Consider the following 12,076-nt stretch of genomic DNA (forward strand, 5'->3'; position numbering starts at 1 on the left):
CTGAGCCTGGTGTCAGGGACGTAAAGCTCAGAAACAGGCAGCTGTCCATCACACAGGCAGGCAAACTGGCTATATGAACTGACTACTTCAGCAGGATCCTGGTTCTGTCTGAAAAAATAATGATAAAGGCAAACATCTCATTCTGATGTGCATACTGCATGCCAAGAAGAGTCCTCATGCCCTGACTTATGACTGATGCCCTGTTTCTCCCCACCCCAGCACCCCATCCCTTTACTGCAACTACAAAAACTTTCAAAGCATCTTCCTAACTTACTGAACAACAAAGGCAATTCTCAGGCCAAAGGATACAGACAACCAGTTATATAAATGCTTCTTCTTATCGGTGTGGAAAGATATCACTGTACAGCTTTATTGCTTTGTATGTGGTATGAAATATAACACATTTTATTTCAGAAGTACAGTAAGTCATTTTGCCAGTCACCATGTTGCTTTTTTTTTTCCCTTTTTTATATATATATATGTATATACATGAAGTCAAAGAATTGCTGCTACTTTCTCTTATGTTCGCAGCTTGCCCACAGGAGTGACACTACATCCCATACATGCAACTAATGATTATTTTTCAATACCTATGCTTAACAGAAAATAAATTTTGCAAACAGCCACAACCAATTTATTTCAAGAAAATAGATATTCAGTACAGCTATTAAGGGATAATCATTTCTTATTAAAAGGCTTTCATTGTAAGATATTCAACACCCAATTCAAGTGATATTGTCACAAAAATCCTTTTTGCCGCCTTTGTTAATCAGAACTATAACCCAGTAACATCGGACTTCAAGTCTGGAGTGTTGTAAAACAAACAACACTCACAAACAATTGTTGCCCAGGAATTCACAAACTACTCATTTGAAACCTGTGCCCTCATCATTTCCTGCATTACATGACATCTACCTATGACACTAAGGAGAGTTTGTTCTTTGTAATAACCAAAAACTTTGGTATAGTGCTCTTCAGCCACTAGCCCTCCAAGTGCTTCAGGAGCGTAGCTAATGCTCTACAGTTTTCTAATGGTTGAGGTCATGTTCAGAGAATGAGACCATCTCCCCAGATTTCTTCTACCTTCAAGGCGATTAAAAATAAAAATAAATGACTAAATTATGTACTATTCTAATAAGCCTCTTGAAAAGATCTAAGAAGATATCTGTGGACTTACTCCACATTTTATAGAAAATGATTCTGACTGACATGAGATGAGGGAAAACAAAAGCAAAAGTCTCAATCATACAGACTTATAGAAGTATGAACACAAACCTCAGGACAAGATGACAATATATGTGTGGAGATAGTCCAAAACCTGGGGGGAAGTCCTTCTATTCATATAATTTGAAATAGATTTTAAAAATCCATTTATTCTAAGAGTCAAAGCTATCTCATTTTTGCACTATTCTGACATATCAAATATCAGCATCTTCAAGCAAATTGCTGTCGGCTCTTAAGAGGTCACCTGCTATTTTAGAGGGAGCACTACCCCTCTAGTTAGAGAAATCATACTGTCTGATGTTCTCCCACTCCCTGGCTACCATCAGCTTCTAGTCTCGTTGAAATATTTGCATTCTTGGGTATTCATCCATCACCTCTTTCCCACTCCCTTCATCTCCACTCCTCCCTGTCCCCCCTCCAAGTAATCTGCAACTCAATCCTTACAAACAAGGGAAGCACAAATGAACGCCAGAGTCAAGCACTGAGATCTAAATTCATTTTCCTATAAACTTTCATTAATGAGAGGGGAATTCATTTTACCTCTCAGAATTAATTATCTACCTGTAAAATAAAAGTAGTAATACTGAAATATGGGAGTGGCAAGACCTATTCAGGCATTATCTCTGTATGCAAATACAAGTTGCATGTTAGAGAAATGCCAAGGTCATCCATGGGTCAGTTCAGAAACAAGACAAGTGGTGCATATCTTCCCCTAAAGTCCTGAAAAGATAGATTCAGATATCTGTAACTAAACTTCAAAGTTTTAAATTGTTATAGTTATTACTAATTATGAGCCCCACTAGTACGAGTTCAAGAAAACCCACCCTTCTCTACGATTAAGATAATGCAATTGCTCATTTTTAAAGTCCACAAAAAGTTTTTTATAGCATCTCTTTGGCCATTAAAATCATTTCTTCACCTTTGGAGATGGTGTTTTTTGTTGTTGTTGGTGGTGGTGGTGGTGGTGCTTTTTTTTTTTTAATAAAGTTGTTTTACCATGAAAGCATTTAAAAATAACTTTGAGTTAACTCCTCTTTTCACATACACTGGCATAAATGAAAATCCTTGGTTCCATCCAGATTAGGACACCTGGGACCAGAAACAATCTCATTGAATTTGAAATTCTGAGACGAAAACAGACTGTCTCAGGTCAAAAGCTAACTAGACCAGAGAGAGACACAAATGTTGCCAGCAGAAAAGGGAAAGAAGCCATGCTTCTGTTGTGCAGTAAACATGAGGGATTCCTAATACACTTCAGCTCAGAGTGGTTCAAAGATGGTTACTGAGATGCTTCTTCAAATTAACAACTTCCCAAATAGAGAGCAAGGAGCAAGTTAAGGTAGGATTTCCTGTCCTATCGTTCTTTTACCTTTTATCCAAGTAAATTAGGTCAGCCACACAAACTACAGTATTCTGTGCTGTGGTACAAGATATAGGCATAGTTTAGACAGAGCCACACATGATACAGCCAGAAATCTCTGATATTTTCTTGGTCTACCTCCTGGTCCTCCCTCCAGGATGCCTCTCTCCTCCTTGTAGCTGCCCAAAAGGGACAGCTTCTGTCATTTTCAGAAATGTTCCTAGGCCTATTCGTAATTGGGTAACAATGAAAAAAGGTGTATTACCTTACTTCTCAATGTTTAAAATCTTCATTTATTTCATATTAGAGATCAGTAAAAAAGATCATCATGAATTAAAATATAAGTTTTAAAAGAACATGAAGAGCTGAAAACACAATGAAAAGTCAGTAACTAGTATCTATCAGATTCTCATTCCTTCCCCTGCTCTGTTTGATATTGGTACTACACGACGAGCACAGCAATACCATAGTGCCAATATTGCTAAGAGCCCACAAGGACATAGTAATTCTCATCTGGGAATTCTTTACGTGAAAGAAAAAGGTTTACTGTAACTGAGACTGACTTGCTCTAAAAGTTTTTCATTTGAAAAAGATTTAACTTATATTGATAAAATAAAAAAGCCAAAAATTTCTAATTGCCAGAAAAGTGCCAGAAAATAATATTTGGGTGCTATATAATTTTGGGGGGCAAAAGTCATACAATCTCCTAAGGAACTAAATCTGTATCCCCTACAAATAATAGCTAGACAGTAGCTTTACTGAATAGACTAAAATATTTTTCAACACTAATCTACATACAAGTTTAAAGATTTCCAGAGAGCTCCAAACATCTAGAGTGTTATTTTGAAGAGTAATATATTACATTAGCAACACTACTGATTAACAGCACGGCCCTGTTACTAAGGTCAGATGTGCTTATTGATTTATTTTTTATTTTTTATTTTTTTTAAGGAAGACTTTGTATGAGTATTAATGGCTAATAACTAGAATCCTAAACTTGAAAGAACAATTTGCCAATTGAATTAAATCAGATTTTCTGTCCCCAACAGCTAAGCTAAATAAGCAAAATGCCACATATGATCAGGTGATTATTCCTACTGCTTTTTAAAGGTTTTTGAAAAAAAGTCTTTGTCATGAATCTTTCAGGAAGGGGAAAATCTAAGTGGGAAAGTGTGTGTATATATATATAAATACACACACACACATAAAGGTTAGGTTATTGAGGTATCTGAACAGATACTACACAATGACAATCCAGAAAGGGGTGAAAAAGTCAATTGCATATATATAACCCAAAGCATTGCACTCTTATGTCTCTCTAACATCAAGAGAAAGCTGAAAATTGGGAAAAACTTACTTTTCTAGAGTTAAAACAACAACAACAAAACCTACAGCTTTATTGAAACACTGCAGTCTTCTACAGCAATATTTGTTTCATTTATTACCAGTGAATGTTTTCACCCAACTAATGATCTAATTTTCCTATGCTGACACCACTGGATGTTTTACTCAAATATAGACTGCGGAGATGCTCACATCACTCATGATCCTGATGCTGCATAAAACAGATGAAAGATGAAGTTCTTCATTTTTACTGCTAAAAACCCTCACAAACAATACCTAGTACTATATCATAGCATTAATATGGAAGAAGAGTCATTAGCCAAGTACCTAACTCCTGCACCCATTACATTAGTGGACTCTAATTAGGAAAAGTCATGAATACAGGTGCACTTACTTATGTGTCATTCAAAATTCAACTATCTCAACAATGTCAAAAATTTTGTAAGGAGTGCAGTTTTACTCACACAACTGTACTCCAACTAAATTACAAATACTGATTGGAAAGGATTACTGATACAGTCAAGTTTCAGAAGATAGAGTATTAGTTCTTATTTCAGGAGCTGTGGACTTCCTTCCCAGTTCTGCCATTCTTCACTATATTTTCTTGGCTTAGTCGTTTGACAACAAATGATTAAATCTATTAATTGGCAGAGTTTTATTCTTCATCTATGAGAAACATACTACTTTTCAGTTGCAAAAATTAGGAAAACAATTTTGCTGGTACTAACTGGAGCTTTAGACTATTCTTCACTTAAAGCCAAACATCAAGTTCTATATTTGCCAAATGTTAAAGTAAAGGCTTAGTTCTATAAGAGGGGTGGGTGAGAGGAAATATTTTTTCCACAGATGCAGTATTAAAATGTTAACTCTCTGCTCTGAACTTTATAAATGGTGTGGCAATACTCATTTCCTATAAGATTCAGATCTATTTCAAAGTGTTACAGCAGACATTAAACAGGTTCTCCTTAGTCTTTTCAACTTTGCTGTCCTGAACTCCAGAAGCAAGACCGCATGTACGTAGTTGAAAAGGAACTGCATTTTTCTTCATTATACTCTCCTTAAAAACAAGATTGTGGTGATTGGCCAGAATTTCTTTCACAGGACAGAAAAAGAAAAAAATAACAACAAAAGAGTGTTAAAAAAAAACACACAAGTAACTGTTTTACCTGACTAAAAGAAGGAAAGACAAAAACAGTTGACACAAAAATTACTGTTTCCAAAAAGCTGACTACCTTCCAGTTGGTGCATAGGACTACTTACTGCTGCTTCTAGGTGAAGTACAACCACTACTCTATCGTGCTATAAAGCATATATAATTGTTTTGTGGCAAATTGTTTTATGGCATACGGTTACATAAAGTGCAGAAAAAGAAAAACGTGACCACAGCATCTCTTTAATGATAAAAGGCATGATGCTCTTAACAAGTCTCTATCTCAGATAGCAAATTTACAGTTAAAGAAACAAAAGCAGAGAAATTAATGAGATCTTTAAAGTTATATTTAAAGTTGCCTACAGTGAAAAACTGAAATGGAAATATATATATATATTTTGCAACAATGTTAAGGTAGGAACAATAGCAGGATCCTGACTACATAGATATCATATCTTTTATGGTTTTGATTTCTTTATGCTTCCTTGTTTACCCTAGTCCTGAAATATGAGAAATTACAATGTATTATATTTAAATTTAAAAAAAAAAGGAAAGAAAAATTACCCACAAAGTTGAACATACGAATAGTATATTAGAAAAAGATCTTTTCAAGTTGTCTACAACCAGAATACTGGAATTTTTTGTGCTATAGGGACTTTGCTGATGCTAGCATTTTGGCAGCAGATTAATAGGTGATGTTCATTATTCAGGTCATGTTCTTCTGGAGTAAACATTTATAAACAATTACAGTTTTTATATAGTCGTTTCCTGGCCTCTCAGGTACTCTCATGTAATCTGGTTCTGGGTACAGTTCTTCCCACTTCTAACAAGGATGATACTAAAAACAAAATAAAAAGCAGTCGCAAGATAGATTAAACTTTTGATGTGAAGGAGGATGACAGTAATGAGAAAAATCCATTCTGGAGCAGAGAAGGCCAGGTGAATTGTGTTCCTTTGTCTTTCTGAAGAAACAAACACCAGACAGGCAGGAACAAGAACAAACTCTGTTTCTGTACAGCATCATCCAAATTAAAGCTTGGTAGTAACTGTGAATTATGATTCAATTTAAACCAACACAATTCCATAATAGTTGGAATAGTCATAGAGAATGACAGCAAGGGTTAATTACTGTACTTGATATTAAATGGAGGTATCTCATTTTGCTGGCTTACATCTATTTAGCTTGCTTTTTCCCCACTTTGATTCAGCTTGTCTCAAGTCAGAGTAACTAGTGGATGAGAGCACCAGGGGAAATTTAGGTAGCTACTAAGTGTACCTAACCATTAACACATATGAAGCTAATTACAAATTTTTAATTGGTATCTTTTCCATGCCAACCTTCTTGCTCCCTTCCCTCCCCCCATACTGACTGCAGATGACAATACCTACCACACAAGTATTGACTTGGAGTGAAATATTTCATCAGAAAACATCATCATAAAAGCCACCACTTGACAGCCAAGGGTCATTGCCCCACCTAGGAGCCCCCCAAGGTGGCGCTCAGCACAGGACCATGCCTGCTGTTGTAGGTGCATGGTGGGCTGACAAGGCAGGTCAAGTATACCACTGGGTGGAACGGTTACATTAGGAGGCAGGAAATGACTGTTGGTATACAGAGTGAGCAGTTGTCTTTTAGGTAGAAAGTAAAAAAAAACAGTTCAGGCAAGAAGGCAATTTATAGGTTATGGTATTGAACAAAACATATATCCATTCCCTGATCAAACAAAAGCCCATAACTTTTCAAGAAAAAAGCATCACAGTAATGGATTATTTAAAGCCTCCGAGAATGCTTTGATGGAAACTAAGCAAAAAATTAGAGAAAAAGGAAACAAAGATTTCATTTATACCTGTGGCTATGAAAGTAGATTACAAAAAATAAAAAAAAGATGAAAGGCTGTAAGTTCCACTGTTGCTTATACAGAACCACAACAGGAGAGAAAGCTCAAAAGGCTATGCACACATTTTGCTCTCACAGGGAAAGAGGGCTAGAATAGAAATTGTAAACTCTATAGGTGATTTCTACACAAAAGCTACATAAATAGTTCAATGAAATGAAAATCAGGTACCACCTGCCTCCCTTTCTCCCCCTGCGCTCCTCCCTCCCCTCGAACTGGTTACTAAATATAATTCTTCTTTTTCTGTAAGAATAATTATTCTAAATATACTACATTAAAGGAAAGCAAAATATGGACTACTATGGGATATTTCTAGCAACTTTTACCAGCGCTGCTCTAATATAGTTAAACTATAACATTCCCCATCCCTGTTAGTTTGAAAATTCTGCTTCTATACAACCCAGACAAAACAAAGCTGTCTCATGCTACTTTATTCAGCCTCCAATCATAGGCTTTAGAGATGATAGTTGAACATTAGCTTCTGTTTTGGCAAAGATGTTCATCACATCTATCCAGGTTGCGCAGTGAAACAGTATCATAAGCTCTAACAACCCTAAAGTATATATGATATCTTAAAAGAAAAGTGAAGAAAAGTCTTATTTCTCTTTGTCTGTTTTCTTTTTCTTGTTTTGGTATTATTTACAGATAAGCTACAAACAATACTGAGATAAGCAAAAGGAAACTGAACTAAAAAAGCATATGACAGTAAGCAGTTTATCAGTAAAAGTAATGACCCCTCCCTGCCTCATTGAAGGTAAAGGGGTGCTAGGACTTACAGGATGCTGGATGAATATGCTTTAAAGATTTGAAGGAGACAGACTCCTGGAGAATGTGATGGCTGCTAAGGTCTAGGTAGGGGCAAAGATATAGGAACAGTCATTATCTGCAACTAGGCTGGAAAAAAGCTCCTCCAAAGTACGAAGTGAAAATCGGCAGGACTGTCTCACAACAGGCCGTCCTGCCTCATCTTTCCCAGATGACCTAGCAGCCCAGTGCAGTGATTGAGGGCACTACAGAAAATAACACTTCACAGATTGTGGGTCAAGCTGTTTTCCTCCTTTACAATACATATTCAGATTCAGAACAGACAGAAAATAAAGATACTAGAAGGTAAGTGTAACATTTATCTCTAGGTATCTCAGACTTGGATGGTACAACCCTCTGCGTAGCTCTTGGTATAGATTTTCTGTTCTGGTTTGATTTTTTTTTATTATTATTATTTTTAATCTCTACTAAAATGAAAGAAGTACTGCACAATCGGATCTTGCTGTTCCTGTGGAGCTATCACCAAGGTTGAATGTGAAACATCACTAATATTTATACAGATAAGGATTACCTTTAGCATATGAGGTTATCAGGACAGTAGAGCTTTAGAAAGTATAAATACATTTCTGAATATAATTTACAGCAGGAAACTATTCCTATGCTCACCCCCATTAGTTTTCTCAGAAAACTAACTCATCCTGTGCTGTCATACAGCCTTTAAAGGGCACAGATGCAAAACACTAATGCAGTTTATATGCTTTTTATTATTGAAAATTAGGGAAAGCATGATTGCTCCTTTGCCATAATTTTTTACTTCAGTTTTTCAACCATCAGATCAGCAGGATATCTTTAGCCCTGTAATGAATGCAGTAACATTTTCATAGAAGGCAAACTGCTGATGGGTGCTATACAAGTTTCTTCTGCAAATTCTGCTCATGCATTCAGCTCTGCTTTGCATTATCGATTTTATTACTGGCCTGGAACTCTAAGAGACCAAAGCTGTGGATTTTACAAGCTGAGACTAGTAACTAAGCAATGCAAGTCAGGCAGTGAGAAGAATGTTTAGGGTATCTTGGTATACAACTGGAAGTGCTGCATCGGTGTCCAGGTGCCACTGGGATAGCACACAGAAAGAGCAACGAAGTCCTGAAACATCAAAGGAACAGTTAAATAAGAAGGAGAGATGTATCAGCCACCTAGCCTTCCAGGACACTATCTTGGAACCAAGCTATTGATGAAGGTCAGAAAGGAAGTAATGAGGTTTCCCTGAAATGATGCTGAGCAGACAACTACAAGACTGTATTTTAGACAGTATTAGATCAGACAGTACAGCCTTACATAAACACTGTTGTAACAGCATCAGCAGAACCACAAATTCAGTTATTTTTCAAATAACTTTTTGCAAATATTCATACATATGCATTGTCCAAATTTACCAAAGCAGTAATCATCACTGGTGTTTTAGCTTTTACGAAATTACAGGCATTTTTGTTTTTGACACACAAGGCCTCTAAGTATTCCTATGTTATATAAATACAGGTCTAAACTTCTGAAAAAAAAGTCCTCATTAAATTTCTTGCCTGCAAAACTGCTATATGCACTCTAGTTCTATACCCTTCCGCAATTCCCAGTGCTCTACGTTCCATTTTAGTTACAAGTTCACTTTCCTCAGTGTTTCCTGAGGCTTACGGGGAAGACAGAGCACAAGAGAAACATACTCCTTTTTTCCCCATTGTTTACACTGGTTCTTGATTGCAGCAAAAATAAATTGCTATTCTTGAAGATCCAAGATGGAGTATGCCAGCTGTAATTTCTCCTCTGTAACAGGATTTATTGTGCTAACTATTTAAAGGATAAGACAAAATTTATTTTCTGCAGCAAATAAAGACAACACAACAAAAGGATAGATATTATTGAGCAACTTGGAGTTGAAGTGAACTAAAACACTACTTTTTTTTACAGACTTTTTATTTGAAATTAATACTAATACAGTTCTGGACTAAACCCTATTCTTTTGGACAGGTACTAAAACAAAAATTAAAGCAAAGGTCCCCATCCCAGTAAAGAAAAGCAATCGCAACAGCAGTAAAATTTGTCCTGTTTCATCACTGTAGAAGCACAAGTGGGAACAGGGAAGCTCCTTAAACAGTTGAGAATTTGCCTATGTTCATAAGAATGTATTCAGCTGTGGAACTTAATACCAGCAGTTAAGAACACGAGGCATGTTTGACTGACAACACAAATAAGAGTCCAAGTTTAAATATTCATCAATTTGAGAACATTACAAAGTATATAAAACTTTTAGTGTCAGGTTTTAATTAAATCCCCCCTTTTTATATATTTAAACTCACTCTTTAATGATACACATACTTCAGGAGTGTCTTACACTTCATTTACAGGCATCACATCAAATAGGATATTGGGATATGAAAGGGAAAAAAGAAGGTATGAAGTAACAGATATTGAGAACTAAGTCTTGTAACAGTGCGAAAATGGGCATTACTGTTTACAACAGCTATTCAAAAATTTCAACAGAGCACAGGTCTCTCCTCACAAGTGACCTACTGATTTCAAGTTAAGAATACCTCAGCAAGGTCCTAAAGGTGAAGTTCAATTCTTTGCAAAATATCACCATAAATCCCACGCACCAGGTGGAGTTTACATAGAGTTTAAGAGGTACATTACTCTTGTGTCAACTTTCTACTCGGGGATCAATTCTGCCTTAACATACAAAGTAAACATTGAAAGAAAGGTTATTGCATAGTATTTAAAAGAAAATACGACATTCAGGAAAAAAGTAAATACCATCATAGTCTCTATAGCCTTCACTACCTCAGATACTTGTAAACTAAAAATGAATAGCATGGCTCTTCACTCTACCCACCCCTTGAGTGAGTAGACATAACATAAAAGAATGCAAGCCTCTTTTTGGCTTTGGATCCATGTTACAAACCCTTAACTTTGCAGAAACAGATACCCTATCTGCCCCAACATTTTAGCATAAACATTTCTTTGCGTTTACAATTCCCATTCACACCCATCACAGCCCCAAGACTGGGAATAACTGGCACAAAGAGTTCTTGCTGATACTTTATTTATCAACTCATTTCATTCAGAATTGGTTGGAAAAAGGTCATTTTGGGGTTGCGTGTCTTCTAAAGAATACGCATATCAAATTTATTCATTTTCCTTGAAACAGCCAAGAGGACAGCCTTCAACTTTCATATATTCTCAAAGGTTAGGACAAGGAGCAAGCATGGGCAAGTGCTCAGAGTAGCAGGCCTAGAAACAGGAAATATTCACTGAGTTCCTTTTTCTTACAAAGATTTTCTGTATGATCTTCATAAAGAGTCCTAAGATGGCTTCTTTGTCTCAGTGTCCTTATGCAGGACACAAAACAGGAAGAATTACTCATTGCCTAATCCATTACAATACTCTAAGACTTCAATGATGATTATTAATAAGACTCATAAGTGCCAATTTTTGCTTTAAAATATGTACATACAACACCTCTTAATCTCAAACCAGAAATTTGCTTCATTATCTGACAGAGAAGTGAAACTGTCAGTCTTTCAAATCAAGATCGGAAGTATCATTTAGCTGCTGCATCCTTCTCATACTTACTGAAGCAATGCAAAAAAGGGAAGGGAGGACTGAGCTATTATTATCTCCAGCATAATTTTAATCTTAACAGTGCTAGTATAAGTTTGCCAGACGCGTATAAGTTATCACATCCAAATGGTTAAATTTATTTTTATTGGAGAGAAAATTGGAATATAGTAACAAACTATATACATAAATCTTGCTGTTACTATCCATAGTGATATTGGACTGGAGTGGAGAATGATGTGAAGCTGGTTGCACAAGAGATCTTAAGCTGTCTCAATAACTATTTTAAAATCACTTCGCTACTGCTCCAGAAATAAGTTTAGTACTGGGGTAGAATTGATGGGAAGCTTAGCGCACAGGTCTCAGGAGCTCACTTGAACTGTTCAAAATAGCAGCAGACACTAGGTTTACAATCCTCATTTAGAACGTAAAAAATCAGTTTGCTACAATTTCTCATCTCTTTAGGACACCATAACCGTATGGGATGTGTGTTTACTCGAAATTCAGAAATCCCTAAGTCTTTCTAGTTGCAAAGTAGTCTACAACTTTCATTACCATGTTCTGCTTGGAACAGTTGCTAATATATTAGTACATTAGTTCTAGAGACAGAGGTTCTTCTCATACAGTCTAACTAGTAAGCAAAACCCAGCCTGGCTACTCAATATTCAGTTCAGTTGTGTATTTCATATAGAACTAGCTAAAAAAATATGGCATTGCTGGCCAGCTAGC

This window comes from Cygnus atratus, chromosome 12, assembly GCF_013377495.2.
Source record: "Cygnus atratus isolate AKBS03 ecotype Queensland, Australia chromosome 12, CAtr_DNAZoo_HiC_assembly, whole genome shotgun sequence".
NCBI classification, from domain to species: domain Eukaryota; kingdom Metazoa; phylum Chordata; class Aves; order Anseriformes; family Anatidae; genus Cygnus; species Cygnus atratus.